The following is a 13128-nucleotide window of genomic DNA, read 5'->3' on the forward strand; positions in this document are numbered from 1 at the left end:
ACCCTGAAGAAAATTAACCACAGTATACAACATAGAAGAAGGCAATAAAGCAATACAAAATACAAGAAAACAAAAACAAGCCAACCTTTCCCTCACAGTAAGCTGTGGCAGAGTCTGGGTGACCTTGTCAAGTAAATCCTTGGAATGTTTTATTTTACCCCTTAAACTGAATTATAAATAAAATATCTATTTATTCATTTGTATTGGTTGACTGGGAAAAGTCTGACTAGGTAAAACCTGAGGTCCAGGGAGAAAAGTTCCACACTTAAGTTACACATGATATACATTTATAATTGCAGGATAAAAACACTATACATAAGCTTGTTTACATTGTATTTAAATATTTTTAAATATTTTTTACACCAAACATAACATTTTAACACAAAAAACAAGAGAGAAATTAACATAAATTGTCTAATTATTGAATACAGAAATAACACACAGTAACAATTTATGTATTTATAGCATCATGGCTGAAGGGAAAAGCTCAAGCTAGGGTATTTTTGAGTTTAATAATAATATAATAATACATAAATAAAATGTAGTATTAGAAGAGTATTGGAACAAGTATAGATCCTTGTGCTAATGATAATAATAATAATTCTCATTATATTATTAATACCGTTTGTTAACCAGATAGGCACATTGGACACATCATCTCTTTTCAGGGGCAACCCAGAGCAATGTCTTATTAAGTGACTTGCTCAAGGTCACACAGTAGGCAAATGAGGGCTGAGGGAATCAAACCTGTATCAGGAACTACAGCTCACAGCCGTAACCCTTTGTGCCAGCTGTCAGAACTGACCCAGGTACACTTGAATGCGTGCAGGCAGTATGTTATATAAAGGAGTCAATGTGCTAATTTGTTAGTCAAGACGTCTTTGAACCACTGTGCAACTTCAGTGCTGATGCCAGTGTGTAGTATGTTGGTTGTTAATATCAAGTGTTGCACCAGGTCAGAGGCTTGGATCTGGTCAATGAAAATGGCAGCTATATGATTTCCTTTAAGGTGGTGAGCATATCCTTTGGAAGATTCCTCTGTGCTGAGCCAGATTATACTCTAATCTAGGCAGGCGTCGGAAAATCTTGCTTTAGAGTGAGATTTACAGGCATGATGCACTCTACAGACAGTCAGTTGAGTGACAGTAAAGTGAAATGACCATAGCCTTCACACCACAGGCTGTGCTTTTACACTGGAGCACATGCACATGAGCAGGAAAAGCTGACTATATGATTGCACATAATTCAGAGACCTTATACTTTCTGGTATCATATATGGCATTACGGACTGAGGAAAAAGAACCACTAACCCTGAAACAACCATTAATCTCTGCTGTAGCAGACACTGTCTTACTGTGGAGCCCCTCTGCAAATTGTTACAGTTAAGTTCAGCTACAGAAATTGCCCCTGAAGTACGTTGAACTACAGTGGTGCCTACACATAAGGATGGCTGTACCATCATCATCATCATCATCAGCCCCCTTTTTTCCCATTTTCTACATGGGGTTGGGGTATCATGTTAACAGTCACCATCTCTCTCAATTTAATGCCACACTCCTGCCTTCTTCGACATTCATGCCTGACTGTCACAGGTCTTCTGTCACACAATCCATCCACCACTTTGCTGGATGTTCTTGTTTCCTCTTACCATCTTCCTGACTGTCCCAAATCATCTTCATCGGATTATCTTCTGCATTTCTGCACATGTGCCTGAACCACCGTAATCTGTTCCTTTGATATTTTCTGTAATTGAGCTACTTTGGCTTCGCTCTTAAGTCCTAATTTCTTCATCTGTCCCACCGTGTACATCCTACCACCCTTCTCAGGCACTTCATTTCCTTCACCTCTACATTCTTTATCTGCTCTGCCTTTACTGCCCAGGTTTCTGTTCCAAAATGTAGCACTGGGCTACTCTTTTGAGCACCTTACCTTTCAGCTTCTTTGGCATTCATACACTAAACCTGATCCTCTATGCCAGTTGGCTGCAGCCCCTCTGATTCTAATAATAATTATCATTTAATCTTCATTTAGACTTCTCTTGTCCTCATCCACCCCTCCCAGACACTTGAAACTGTTAACCTGTTCCACTATATTCCTTTTTATCTCAGTTCACACCTTCTTTTGATTTCCCTAATTTGCTGCTATTACCACTGCTCATCTGTACTTATTTTCATCCCATGAGCCTTCAGTTTTGCATTCCATTCCCCTATCCCCAAAGGACAGGGGATGGCCCTTCCACTGACTCAGGGAATTACAGACTCATTTGCCTGACTAGTCTGATTTGCAAAGCCATGGCATGTATCACATCTGACCTAATAAACTATGGTCATCATCATCATCTTTTGGCTGTTCCCATTAGGGGTCACTACAGCGGATCATCTGTTTCCATTTATTCCTGTCCTCTGCATCCTGCTCTGTCACACTAACCACCTGCATGTCCTCTCTCACCACATCCATAAACCTTATCTTAGGCCTTCCTCTTTTCCTGTTACCTGGTAGCTTCATCCTTAGCATCTTTTTCCCAATATACTCAGCATCCCTCCTCAGCACATGTCCAAACCAATGTAATCTTGCCTCTCTGGCTTTGTCTCCAAACCTTCCAGCCTGGTCTGACCCTCTAATATAGTTATTCCTAATCCTGTACACCCTCGTCACACTCAGTGCAAATCTTAACATCTTTAACTCTGCCACATCCAGCTCAATCTCCTGCCTTTTTGTCAATGCCACTGTCTCCAACCCATATAACATAGCTGGTCTCACTACCCTCTTGTAGACCTTCCCTTTCACTCTTACGGGTACTCGTCTGTCACAAATCACTCCTGACACTCTTCTCCACCCACTCCATCCTGCCTATACTCTCTTCTTCACCTCTTTTCCACATTCACCATTACTCTGAACTATTGATCCCAAGTATTTAAAGTCATCCACCTTCACCACCTCTACTCCTTGCATCCACACCATTCCTCTATCCTTCCTCTCATTCACACACATATATTCTGTCTTAGTCCTGCTAGCCTTCATTCCTCTTTTCTCTAGAGCATGTCTCCATCTCTCCAGGGTCTGCTCCACCTGTTCCCTACTCTCACTACAGATCACAATGTCATCTAAACTATGGTATCAAAGTAAAATCAGAAGAACAGGTCACACTCTTAGCTGGATGATGTTCTTTATTTAGCGCCTTCATCAGTTAATAAAACAATGACTTCTTCAGAATGTTGTAACACACTTTACATCCGCGTTATATACTACCATGTGTTTAATGTGTTTAAGTATTGTAAATAAATTGTAAATACTTGAGCATCTAGAAAATAAATGAGAGGGGGGACCAAATGACATATTCTTAGTGCTCAAGGAAATGATGTGGCAACTAAGGGTTAATGCCATGAGCCCCCTGGATTAAATGAGGTAGTTTCTTTATCTAGTTACCTCAAGTTAAAATCAGATTACCATTTATAATAATAATAGAACAACATGTATATTTTAAGTATATATTGGTTATTCTGTCTCATATCTTGTTTGGTTATTCACTTAGATTTTTTTGTTTTTTAATGAATCTTCTTTAATAATTATGGAAAAATATATATTTTATATGAACTGCTTTTAAGGAATGTGTGCATATATACAAACTATAGGGTTTTGTATTTTTTGTTATGAAACTTAACATCAGTAACAATTTAACAGGGGGTATGGCTTTAAAAATGTTTTAAAAATGTTTTTGGAGGGAAAGTTAATTGACTTAATTGATTAAACACATGGTAGTATATAAGGTGGATGTAAAGTGTGTTACAACATTCTGAAGAAGTCATTGTTTAATTAACTGACAAAAGCACTAAATAAAGAACATCATCCAGCTAAGAGTGTGACCTGTTCTTCTGATTTTACTTTGTTTGAGCATTTCGTGGTTTTTTGCTGGTATGGAGTTGGAGACAGGAAATACTTCTACAGCTGGAGGTTCCGCTGATGAATTAACGAAAGCTATTGGGAATCTGTCTTCACTTATCGGGGTGTTGATGCAGCAGCTTATCGGCTTTGGGAGGAAGCTTAATCCCTCCCCTATTACGTTTGGGCCTCAGGGCGAAGAAACAACAACATTGTTGAACAAGTCTGCATGCAGCATACCCCCAGGTCAAAGAAGCCCGTTGCAGAGCAGTCAGCGCATACAACATGGAGGTTCGGGGACCGGACAAGATCAACGGAGCGATTCCAACAACCAGGAGGATCCACAACAGGGTTTTAACATCATGGACTGGTTGAACAAGGAAGGACACTGTGAATTTGGTTTTCCACGTGAACACATCGTATAAGGTACTGTTGATCAAAAATTAAAAGTTTTGGAAAAAGATGTGTTTAGATTGAGAAAATTACAGGTGGAAAACAATTATTTAAGGGAATGTTTGAAACGGCAACAGATACCAAAGGGATTAAGGTGCTGGAAGTATCCAAATGGGCTGGTTAGTGGCTCGGAACTTCACACGGACTTATTGGCTTTATTTAACCGCCATGGTTGTGAGTTGTTGGAACTGTTATTAAAAGACAATGACAAAATGTTTGATGTACTAAAAGAAGCTGTTAATAGACTGGATGAACAAATCAAACAGGATTTGTGTTTTTCTTTTAAAATGATTACAAAGCTATATTTGTGAATGTAGATAAAAACATTGCTGCTATTAGGGATAAGAAAAGCAAAACATTGGAAAGAGACAGAAAGCAATATGAGTAAGGGCAGGCATACCCCACACCAAAAGGCAGTATAATGAGCAAGGGCAGGCATACCCCACACCAAAAGGCAGTATAATGAGCAAGGGCAGGCATACCCCACACCAAAAGGCAGTATAATGAGCAAGGGCAGGCATACCCCACACCAAAAGGCAGTATAATGAGCAAGGGCAGGCATACCCCAGACCAAAAGGGCAGTATAATGAGCAAGGGCAGGCATACCCCACACCAAAAGGCAGTATAATGAGCAAGGGCAGGCATACCCCACACCAAAAGGCAGTATAATGAGCAAGGGCAGGCATACCCCACACCAAAAGGCAGTATAATGAGCAAGGGCAGGCATACCCCACACCAAAAGGCAGTATAATGAGCAAGGGCAGGCATGCCCCAGACCAAAAGGCAGTATAATGAGCAAGGGCAGTCATACCCCACACCAAAAGGCAGTATAATGAGCAAGGGCAGGCATACCCCACACCAAAGGCAGTATAATGAGCAAGGGCAGGCATACCCCACACCAAAAGGCAGTATAATGAGCAAGGGCAGGCCTACCCCAGACCAAAAGGGCAGTATAATGAGCAAGGGCAGGCATGCCCCAGACCAAAAGGCAGTATAATGAGCAAGGGCAGTCATACCCCACACCAAAAGGCAGTATAATGAGCAAGGGCAGGCATACCCCAGACCAAAAGACAGTATAATGAGCAAGGGCAGGCATTCCCCACACCAAAAGGCAGTATAATGAGCAAGGGCAGGCATACCCCACACCAAAAGGCAGTATAATGAGCAAGGACAGGCATACCCCACACCAAAAGGCAGTATAATGAGCAAGGGCAGGCATACCCCACACCAAAAGGCAGTATAATGAGCAAGGGCAGGCATACCCCACACCAAAAAGCAGCATAGGGTCTAATTCAGCTCAGATATAATTAATAGATGAAGGCTCTGTTCATGAGGGCGAAGTAAGGGACACAGTGGAAGAATATACAGAGGACAGCAACAGTTATGATAATGTCCCTTTAGGAACCCCCACCCCCAGGAGTTCAGAGAGAATCAGGAATCTCCAGCACAATTACAACAATTAGTCTCACAGCAGGAATTCCTGGAATGGTCGTGGACGGGGGAGAGGAACTTATGGGAACACGGGGAGGGGGAGAGCCAGGAACAATGCTGGGAACTGGTAGATGCAGAGACAAATAATAATATTAGTAGTAATATACACCATGAGTTTACAATATACAACTTATCTAACACTCAGGTCACTGTAGAATGGGTGAGTTTGTTTGAAAAAGGGTTGAACTTTGTGCCCATGAACAATGCCAGAATTGATAGAACTTTACTTGACCTGATGGTGTACACTAGGAAGCTCAATTTGAGTATGGTTGTAAATAGTGGTAAAGACAATCTCTCTGTTCCAGTATGTAAAAAAGTCAGTGTCTACAATCCCCCCCTACATCCCAGTATACAGTTATTTGAGATGATGTATGTAAGTGATTTTAGGGACATTTGTAAGCACAAAAAGATTCCTAGAGGTGAAAGTAATTTAACTAAAGATGAAGAAAATCTACTTAATAGCATCTTAGACAGCAGGTCACTAAGGATAATGAACCCTGATAAAGGGGGGAGGGTTGGTGGTAATGGAGCAACAACGCTATGTGGATAGTATGTTAATTCATTTATATGGGGATGGATTTGAACAAGTTTCAGTGAATGAATTAAATCTAGCATACAGAAAGATAGATGCCACTTTATATGAGCTGTTACTTAACAACCAAACTACTAAAGAAGAATATGACTTCATGGTACAGGAAAATCCAAGAATTCCAACCATATTTGGCATCCCCAAGATCCACAAAGATTCCACCAACCCTCCCTTAAGGCCTATAGTGGATGCTAAGGCCTCTAAGACCCTGACTATTGCCAAGTTTCTGGATTTTTGTTTAAAGAACAGTCTTAGTGGGTTCCCACACATTATTAAGGACTCCCGGGACTGTCTTAAAAAACTAAACCAGGATTTGTATGGGGATGATATGATTCTGGTTGCAGTTGATGTGAAGGACCTCTTCAATGTCATACCATATTCTGAGGGAGTAGAGCTGTTTTATGATTATCTGTGTAAGAATTCACAATATACACACTCTAGAATACTTATACTTAGGACACTAATAGAGTTGGTCCTTGAAAACAATTACATTCTGTTTGAAGGGCAATTGTTTCGGCAAACAATGGGGGTTGCCATGGGTGCAGTATGTGCCCCCATCTTTGCAAACATTGTCTTGGCCCAATGGGAGTTGACCAAGGTGTTCCCCTTTGATGGGTATAGGAGGTGTGTATTTTATGACAGATACCTGGATGATATACTTATTCTGTGGGAAGGTAGTGAAGGTGAACTGTATGAAATTTTTTCTTATTAGAATACTAGCACCTCCTTCTTAAGATTTACTATGGAGATGAACACAGAGAGTATTAGTTATTTAGACATCCATATCAAGAAAAATAAAGAATTCAAAAAATACACATCTACTATTTATAGGAAACCACGTACTCTAACACTCTACTCCATTTTAATAGTAGCCACCTCCTGCATCAAAAAAGGTCCACAGTCAAGAGGCAGGGTGTAAGGCTTGCAAGAATGGTTAGTGAGTTAGATACATTTTATGATGAAAGAGACAAATTGTTGAGTATGTTGGTAAAAAGGGGATACCCACAGGGATTTGTGAAACCTATATTGGAAGAAGCCACTCAAAAAAGAATATCAGGACATTTTTATCCATTGTTGGGTCACAGCAATGGAGGTGGTACACAAGGTGCAGTCATGGAGGGTAGTGACAGTAACCACGGTGTATAAGTAGGCTATGATCCTGACATATACCCCACAGTATTCCCTATTTAGGGACGTCCTTTTTAAGAACTGGTTTATCCTACAAAATGATGAACAAATAGGTAATGCAGTGGGTAGTAAACCACTAATAGTGTACAAAAAAGACATCAGTCTTAAGAATATGTTAGAAAGGAACAAGGTGAGGGTAGGATCTTACACTAGTGGGCACACCAGGAAATGTGGACATTGTTCGCTGTGTAAATTTATCCTAGAGGGTGACAGAGTGAATATTCCTGGGTATGGTATAGTGAAATCAACACACAGAAATAACTGTGGTACTAAAAATGTAGTCTATGTCAAATCTGTAATAGATTCTACATTGGAAAGGCAAAAAACTCCTTCAGACTGCGGATATATCAGCATATGTATGACATTGGGAAGAGGAACGTCAATAACACCCTTGCTAAGCATATTACTAAATTTCCAGAGCATTATTTTAAATTTACAATACTTGAACATCTAGAATACAATGGGGGGGGGACCAAATGACCTATTCTTAGAGTTCAAGGAAATGATGTGGCAACTAAGGGTTAATGCCACGAGCCCCCTCGATTAAATGAGGTAGTTTCTTTATCTAGTTACCTCAAGCTAAAATCACATTACCATTTGTCATAATAATAGAACAACATGTAAATTTTAAGTATATATTGGTTATTCTGTCTCATATCTTGTTTGGTTATTCACTTAGTTTTTTAGTTTTTTAATGAATCTTCTTTAATAATTTTGGCAAAATATATATTTTATATGAATTGCTTTTAAGGAATGTGTGCATATATACAAACTATAAGGTTTTGTATTTTTTTGTTATGAAACTTAACATCAGTAACAATTTAACAGGAGGTATGGCTTTAAAAATGTTTTAAAATGTTTTTGGAGGGAAAGTTAATTTACTTAATTGATTAAACACATGGTAGTATATAAGGTGGCTGTAAAATTTGTTACAACATTCTGAAGAAGTCATTGTTTTATTAACTGACGAAAGCGCTAAATAAAGAACATCATACAGCTACGAGTGTGACCTGTTCTTCTGATTTTACTTTATTTGAGCATTTCATGTTTTTTTGAAACTATGGTATCAACAATCTTATCAGACTAGACCCACATCAGTTTGGCTTTGTTAAAGGGAGATCCTACCTACTCAGCTTAGGTAACTTCTTTTTCACTTGAGATATTAAAAGTAGTTATTCTGTTCACATATCACATCTAGAGCTAGCAAAAGCATTTGATACTATATCCTTTGCTGATATTGTAAACAAACTAAGTGGCTTAAAAGTAAATGTATATATGGTTTGGTATCTAGCCAAACTTGCTGAAAAATAAAACCCACATAGTTAAGGTATCAGGTTCATAGGTGACTACTAGGTTAACTTCCCTAAATGGCCATTTTAAGCCTAACCAATAGCCCAAAGTCAGAATCAAACCATGTATTTTGTGTCTATGAGATGTAGACTTTAAGTCTTATGCCAAAATATGTAGGTAACTTATGTTGTGTCCCAGGACTCAGTACCAGGACTACTTCTTTTTGTTATGTACTTCGTTCTTTAGAATATTTTGTTAACTAAGTTTATAGATGACTGCAAACCAGGACTTATTGTCAAATCTCCCACTGATACATGTTCATTACAGCAGGAACTAAGTCTCTTAAATATGTGTTATATGGAAAAGGGGTTAAAATTGAATGCAAAAATGTAGTACTGTCATATTTGGTAAATAATTCTCTCTCTCTTTCTCTCTCTCTCTCTCTCTTTCTTTGTCAATGTACAATATAGCCAACACCCCACTCCAAAATGGTAATGTAATCAGGGGTCTTGGAACCTGGACAGATAATTCCCTCTTCTTTAACCACCATGCAGCAACAGTAGACAGGAAATCCTTATTTTTAGCCTAACTAATATCTAACGGCATATCATCCAAGTCATAGGAAGTTATCATCCCTCTTTATGCAGCCCTAATTAGACCCCATTCACAATGCACTTTTCTAGGCATATTAAGCAACTGGAAAAGCCCATAGGTTTTTAACCAAAAATATTATTGGACAAAAGTCCCTGTGCTACCAGGAAAGGCTTGAAGTGCAACCTATTTACTCAATTTCTTATAAGTTATCTATGCTTTGCATTCCAGAAAGAACTCAGCACATAGGTTTGAGTCACAAAACTTCAGTAATTCAAAACGTGATAAATATTTATTTTATTTATTTATTTTACATTTGTTGAAAAGCTCCAGGATAATAATACACATTGAACATTTAGTAAATGCTAATTTTAAGCAGATTACAGTCATAAGCAATACCAGCATTTAGCACATATAGAACTAACTTATTATAAAACAGTTTACAAAACATAATATTATTTTCAAAGTTAAACATACATAACATTACATTCAGGTTTAAGACACACTGAGCAGCAGTTATACAATTGACCCTTCCTGAAATGGAGTGGTAGAAAAAAGTTAGAAGTAGTTGAAGGTAAGGCACCTAAGAAATAGAGAGGTCACTAGTGGCAGTTAGTGCAAGGACATAACCAATGAGTTTTGAAGTATTTCTTGAGTTTGTTTTTGAACTGAGTTAGAGAGGGTTCTAGGGTCAAGTCAGCTGGGAGTCTGTTTCATATTTTTCCAACAGAGTTGGCAAACGGAGAGTCCCCAGCTGAGTAGTTGGATTTGTATGTTTGAACTAGGAGTCTAGTGGATGATCGCAGTGGCTGGGTGCTGGTGTAGGTGCTGCTAATATTTTTTAGTGCAGGTGTATTTTCTGGTTGGTAAAGGACTTTATGTGCCACTATTAGCTGGTTGAACTGTAGTAGCTAGGCTTGGCAGTTCAAGCCATCCTAGGCTTAAAAAAACTCAAAATGACAAACCACTGCCGGAACACACAAGATAATATAACAGTAAGTGCTTTCATTATTTATTAAAAACAGAACTTCATCAGACTACAAGTTGGACTTTTCAGGGAAAACTTAAATATAATATATTAGTTAACCATGTGACAACCAAAACCAATGGTGATTCTCAACTAATTAAACAATCCAAGCCTTTGTGCCATAAGGAAACATTTAATGTTGATAGACTTATTTAGACCCAGAGCCCCATCGGCTTGAAGCCTGATTTGCCATAACGATTCCCGGCACTCCAATAATGTTTTAATGTCCCCATTAAATAAGCTATCTTGAGCTTGATCTATTACTATAAAAGTAAATTTCCTAAATGTTGTATAAGAAGCTACATGTTTGGCTAAGACATTAGTCAAGTCTTTCTTCTTAATAGCCAACAAATGTTCGTAAACCCTCCTTCTTAAGCAACTAATAGTTTTCCAGATGTAAAATGAATCACATGAAACACATTGAGCTACATACACAATAAACTTGGACTCACAGTCAGATATAAACAAAGAATTAATAATTATATTACGATTGGAAACCAAAGTGGATGTATTACTCATGAAATGGCATTGTTTGCATATGGCACAGATGAAAGCTCCAGCCGTGGTACCCTGTATAACATGATGCCTCATTGCTGTTCCTTGTTCTAAAATTGCTTTCAAGTTCTGTGATTTCCTGAAAGTAAATAATGGTCTGCTCCCAAGTGTAGTTTTCAACTCAAGATCACCCAAAATAACTTTCCAGTTATCTAAAATTATATTTTTAAAAACCCACATTTCATTAGAAATGCGAATAGGGAAAGCTGACGTAAAGTCACCCTGATTGGCCAAGCCTTGATCCACACCCACTAAAGAACCCAATCTTTCACTGTGAATTTTTCTACCAGGGATTGGTTGAACCTCTGTTGTCAAAGCACTCTGATTGATTGAACCATGGTCCACAACCCCCTGTTCGACCAAACCATCATTACTATTCCCTCTAAAAAGGTTTGGTCTAGCTTTGTTGGGCCTGAGCAATAAAACCTTGTCTAAAATGGAAGCCAACCAATAAACTTTAGTGAATAAACACATCAGTTCTTTAGCTTCATCTGAAAAAATAATGTCCAACATAGTGAGCCTGCTCAATCTAATGAGCTGACCTTTGACCACACACCTCTTCATACGTGAAGGATGTAAACTATCTTTATTCAAACACTGATTAACAAAGGAATCTTTCCTATAGATTTTACTATTAAACGACATTATCAGAATTTAAATGAATGTCCACAAAATTCAAAGAGTCACCCAAATCACTGACAGTGAACTTTAAAAAATCAGTGATGTGGTTTAAGTAATATACAAACTGCTCGATCTCACTAATGTTACCCTTCCAAAGGAAAAAAAAATCGTCTATGTACCAACAATAAAATAAAATATTTTCTGCCAACATGTGTGCTTCCAAACACTTATCTTCCCAACTGTACATGACTAAGTTGGCAAATGTAGGAGCAACCCTAGCCCCATGGCCACTACCGATGTCTGTTTATAGAACTTTCCCAAAAAAGTGAAAAAAATGTTGATCAATACTAACTCTAGTAGTGTACGTAGAGTATTAATTTTCACATTACCAAAGTCAGTGAACTTGTTAAGGTAATCTCTTACATATTCAATAATAACTTGCTGTAGAATACATGTATACAAAGACTATAGAAGCGAAGATAAAGTTTTCTTCACTTTCAAAGTGCATTTGACTCAATAATTCCAAAAGGTGCCAAGGAGCTCTTAAAATATAAAGTGAACATTGTACAACTGGATTTAAAACATAATCTAACCAAACTGCTATAGGCTCAGTCTTGTAAAAAACAGCTGAAATGGTAGATCTAAAAGGTGTTCTGTCCCTGTCTTTGTGGACCTTCGGAATTTCAGAAAATGTGGCCATCTTAGGTTGCTTTACACACAAAAAATTATAAGTTTCATGGTTCAGATTACCTTGGCAAAACAGGTCAAACAAAATACTATCCAAGAAGGAAAAACTTCTTTGGATATAGTTAATTGTTTTTCTTTTGGCTTTTCCTGGTTAGGGGTTGCCACAGCAGAACTCCGGTCCACTAATGATTGGCAGTCGATTCTTACAGTGCCGAGGTGCCAGCCTGACACCCACCTTTCAACGAAGGCACGCCCATTCACGCATGTCTTTCAAATGCCACTCAACCATGGGGAGAACATGCACACTCCACACAGAAGGCGCTCCAGCCAAGAATCAAACGGGAGAACCTCTTGATGTGAGGCGACAGTGCTACCGCTGCACCACCGCGGCTTCCTTTGGATATAGTCAACTGTGACTTCTAAATAATTAGACTTGTCAGCCAAGAGATTCTGAATAGCTTTATTGTATTGAGCCTTGCTTATGATGACAGACATACTACCTTTATCAGTATGTGTAACTCTGATATTCAGATTGTTAGAAAGATCTTTTAAAGCTAACCACTCAGCCTTGGTCATATTGTGACTAACTTTCTTAACAGGCAAACTTTTCCTAAAAAAGCATCCTCACACAAATCACTGAACACTTGAAGGCTCCTATTAAATGCAGGATTAAATGTACTTCTCTTGCACAAGACCCTATTCGGTTTAGATAAAAGAGGCACATTGTTCATAATGAAATGTAAATTCAATTTTCTGA

The 13128-nt window shown here is 38.5% G+C and overlaps 1 protein-coding gene across 2 annotated transcripts in view; it reads left to right on the plus strand.

Moving 5' to 3' along the window:
• NTN1 (netrin 1) overlaps window positions 1–13128 on the plus strand; it is a 1578910-nt gene that overhangs the window by 160195 nt on the left and 1405587 nt on the right. The window lies entirely within an intron of this gene.

Source organism: Protopterus annectens, chromosome 10.part0 (assembly GCF_019279795.1).
Source record: "Protopterus annectens isolate FY-2018-M chromosome 10.part0, PAN1.0, whole genome shotgun sequence".
Lineage (NCBI taxonomy): Eukaryota > Metazoa > Chordata > Ceratodontiformes > Protopteridae > Protopterus > Protopterus annectens.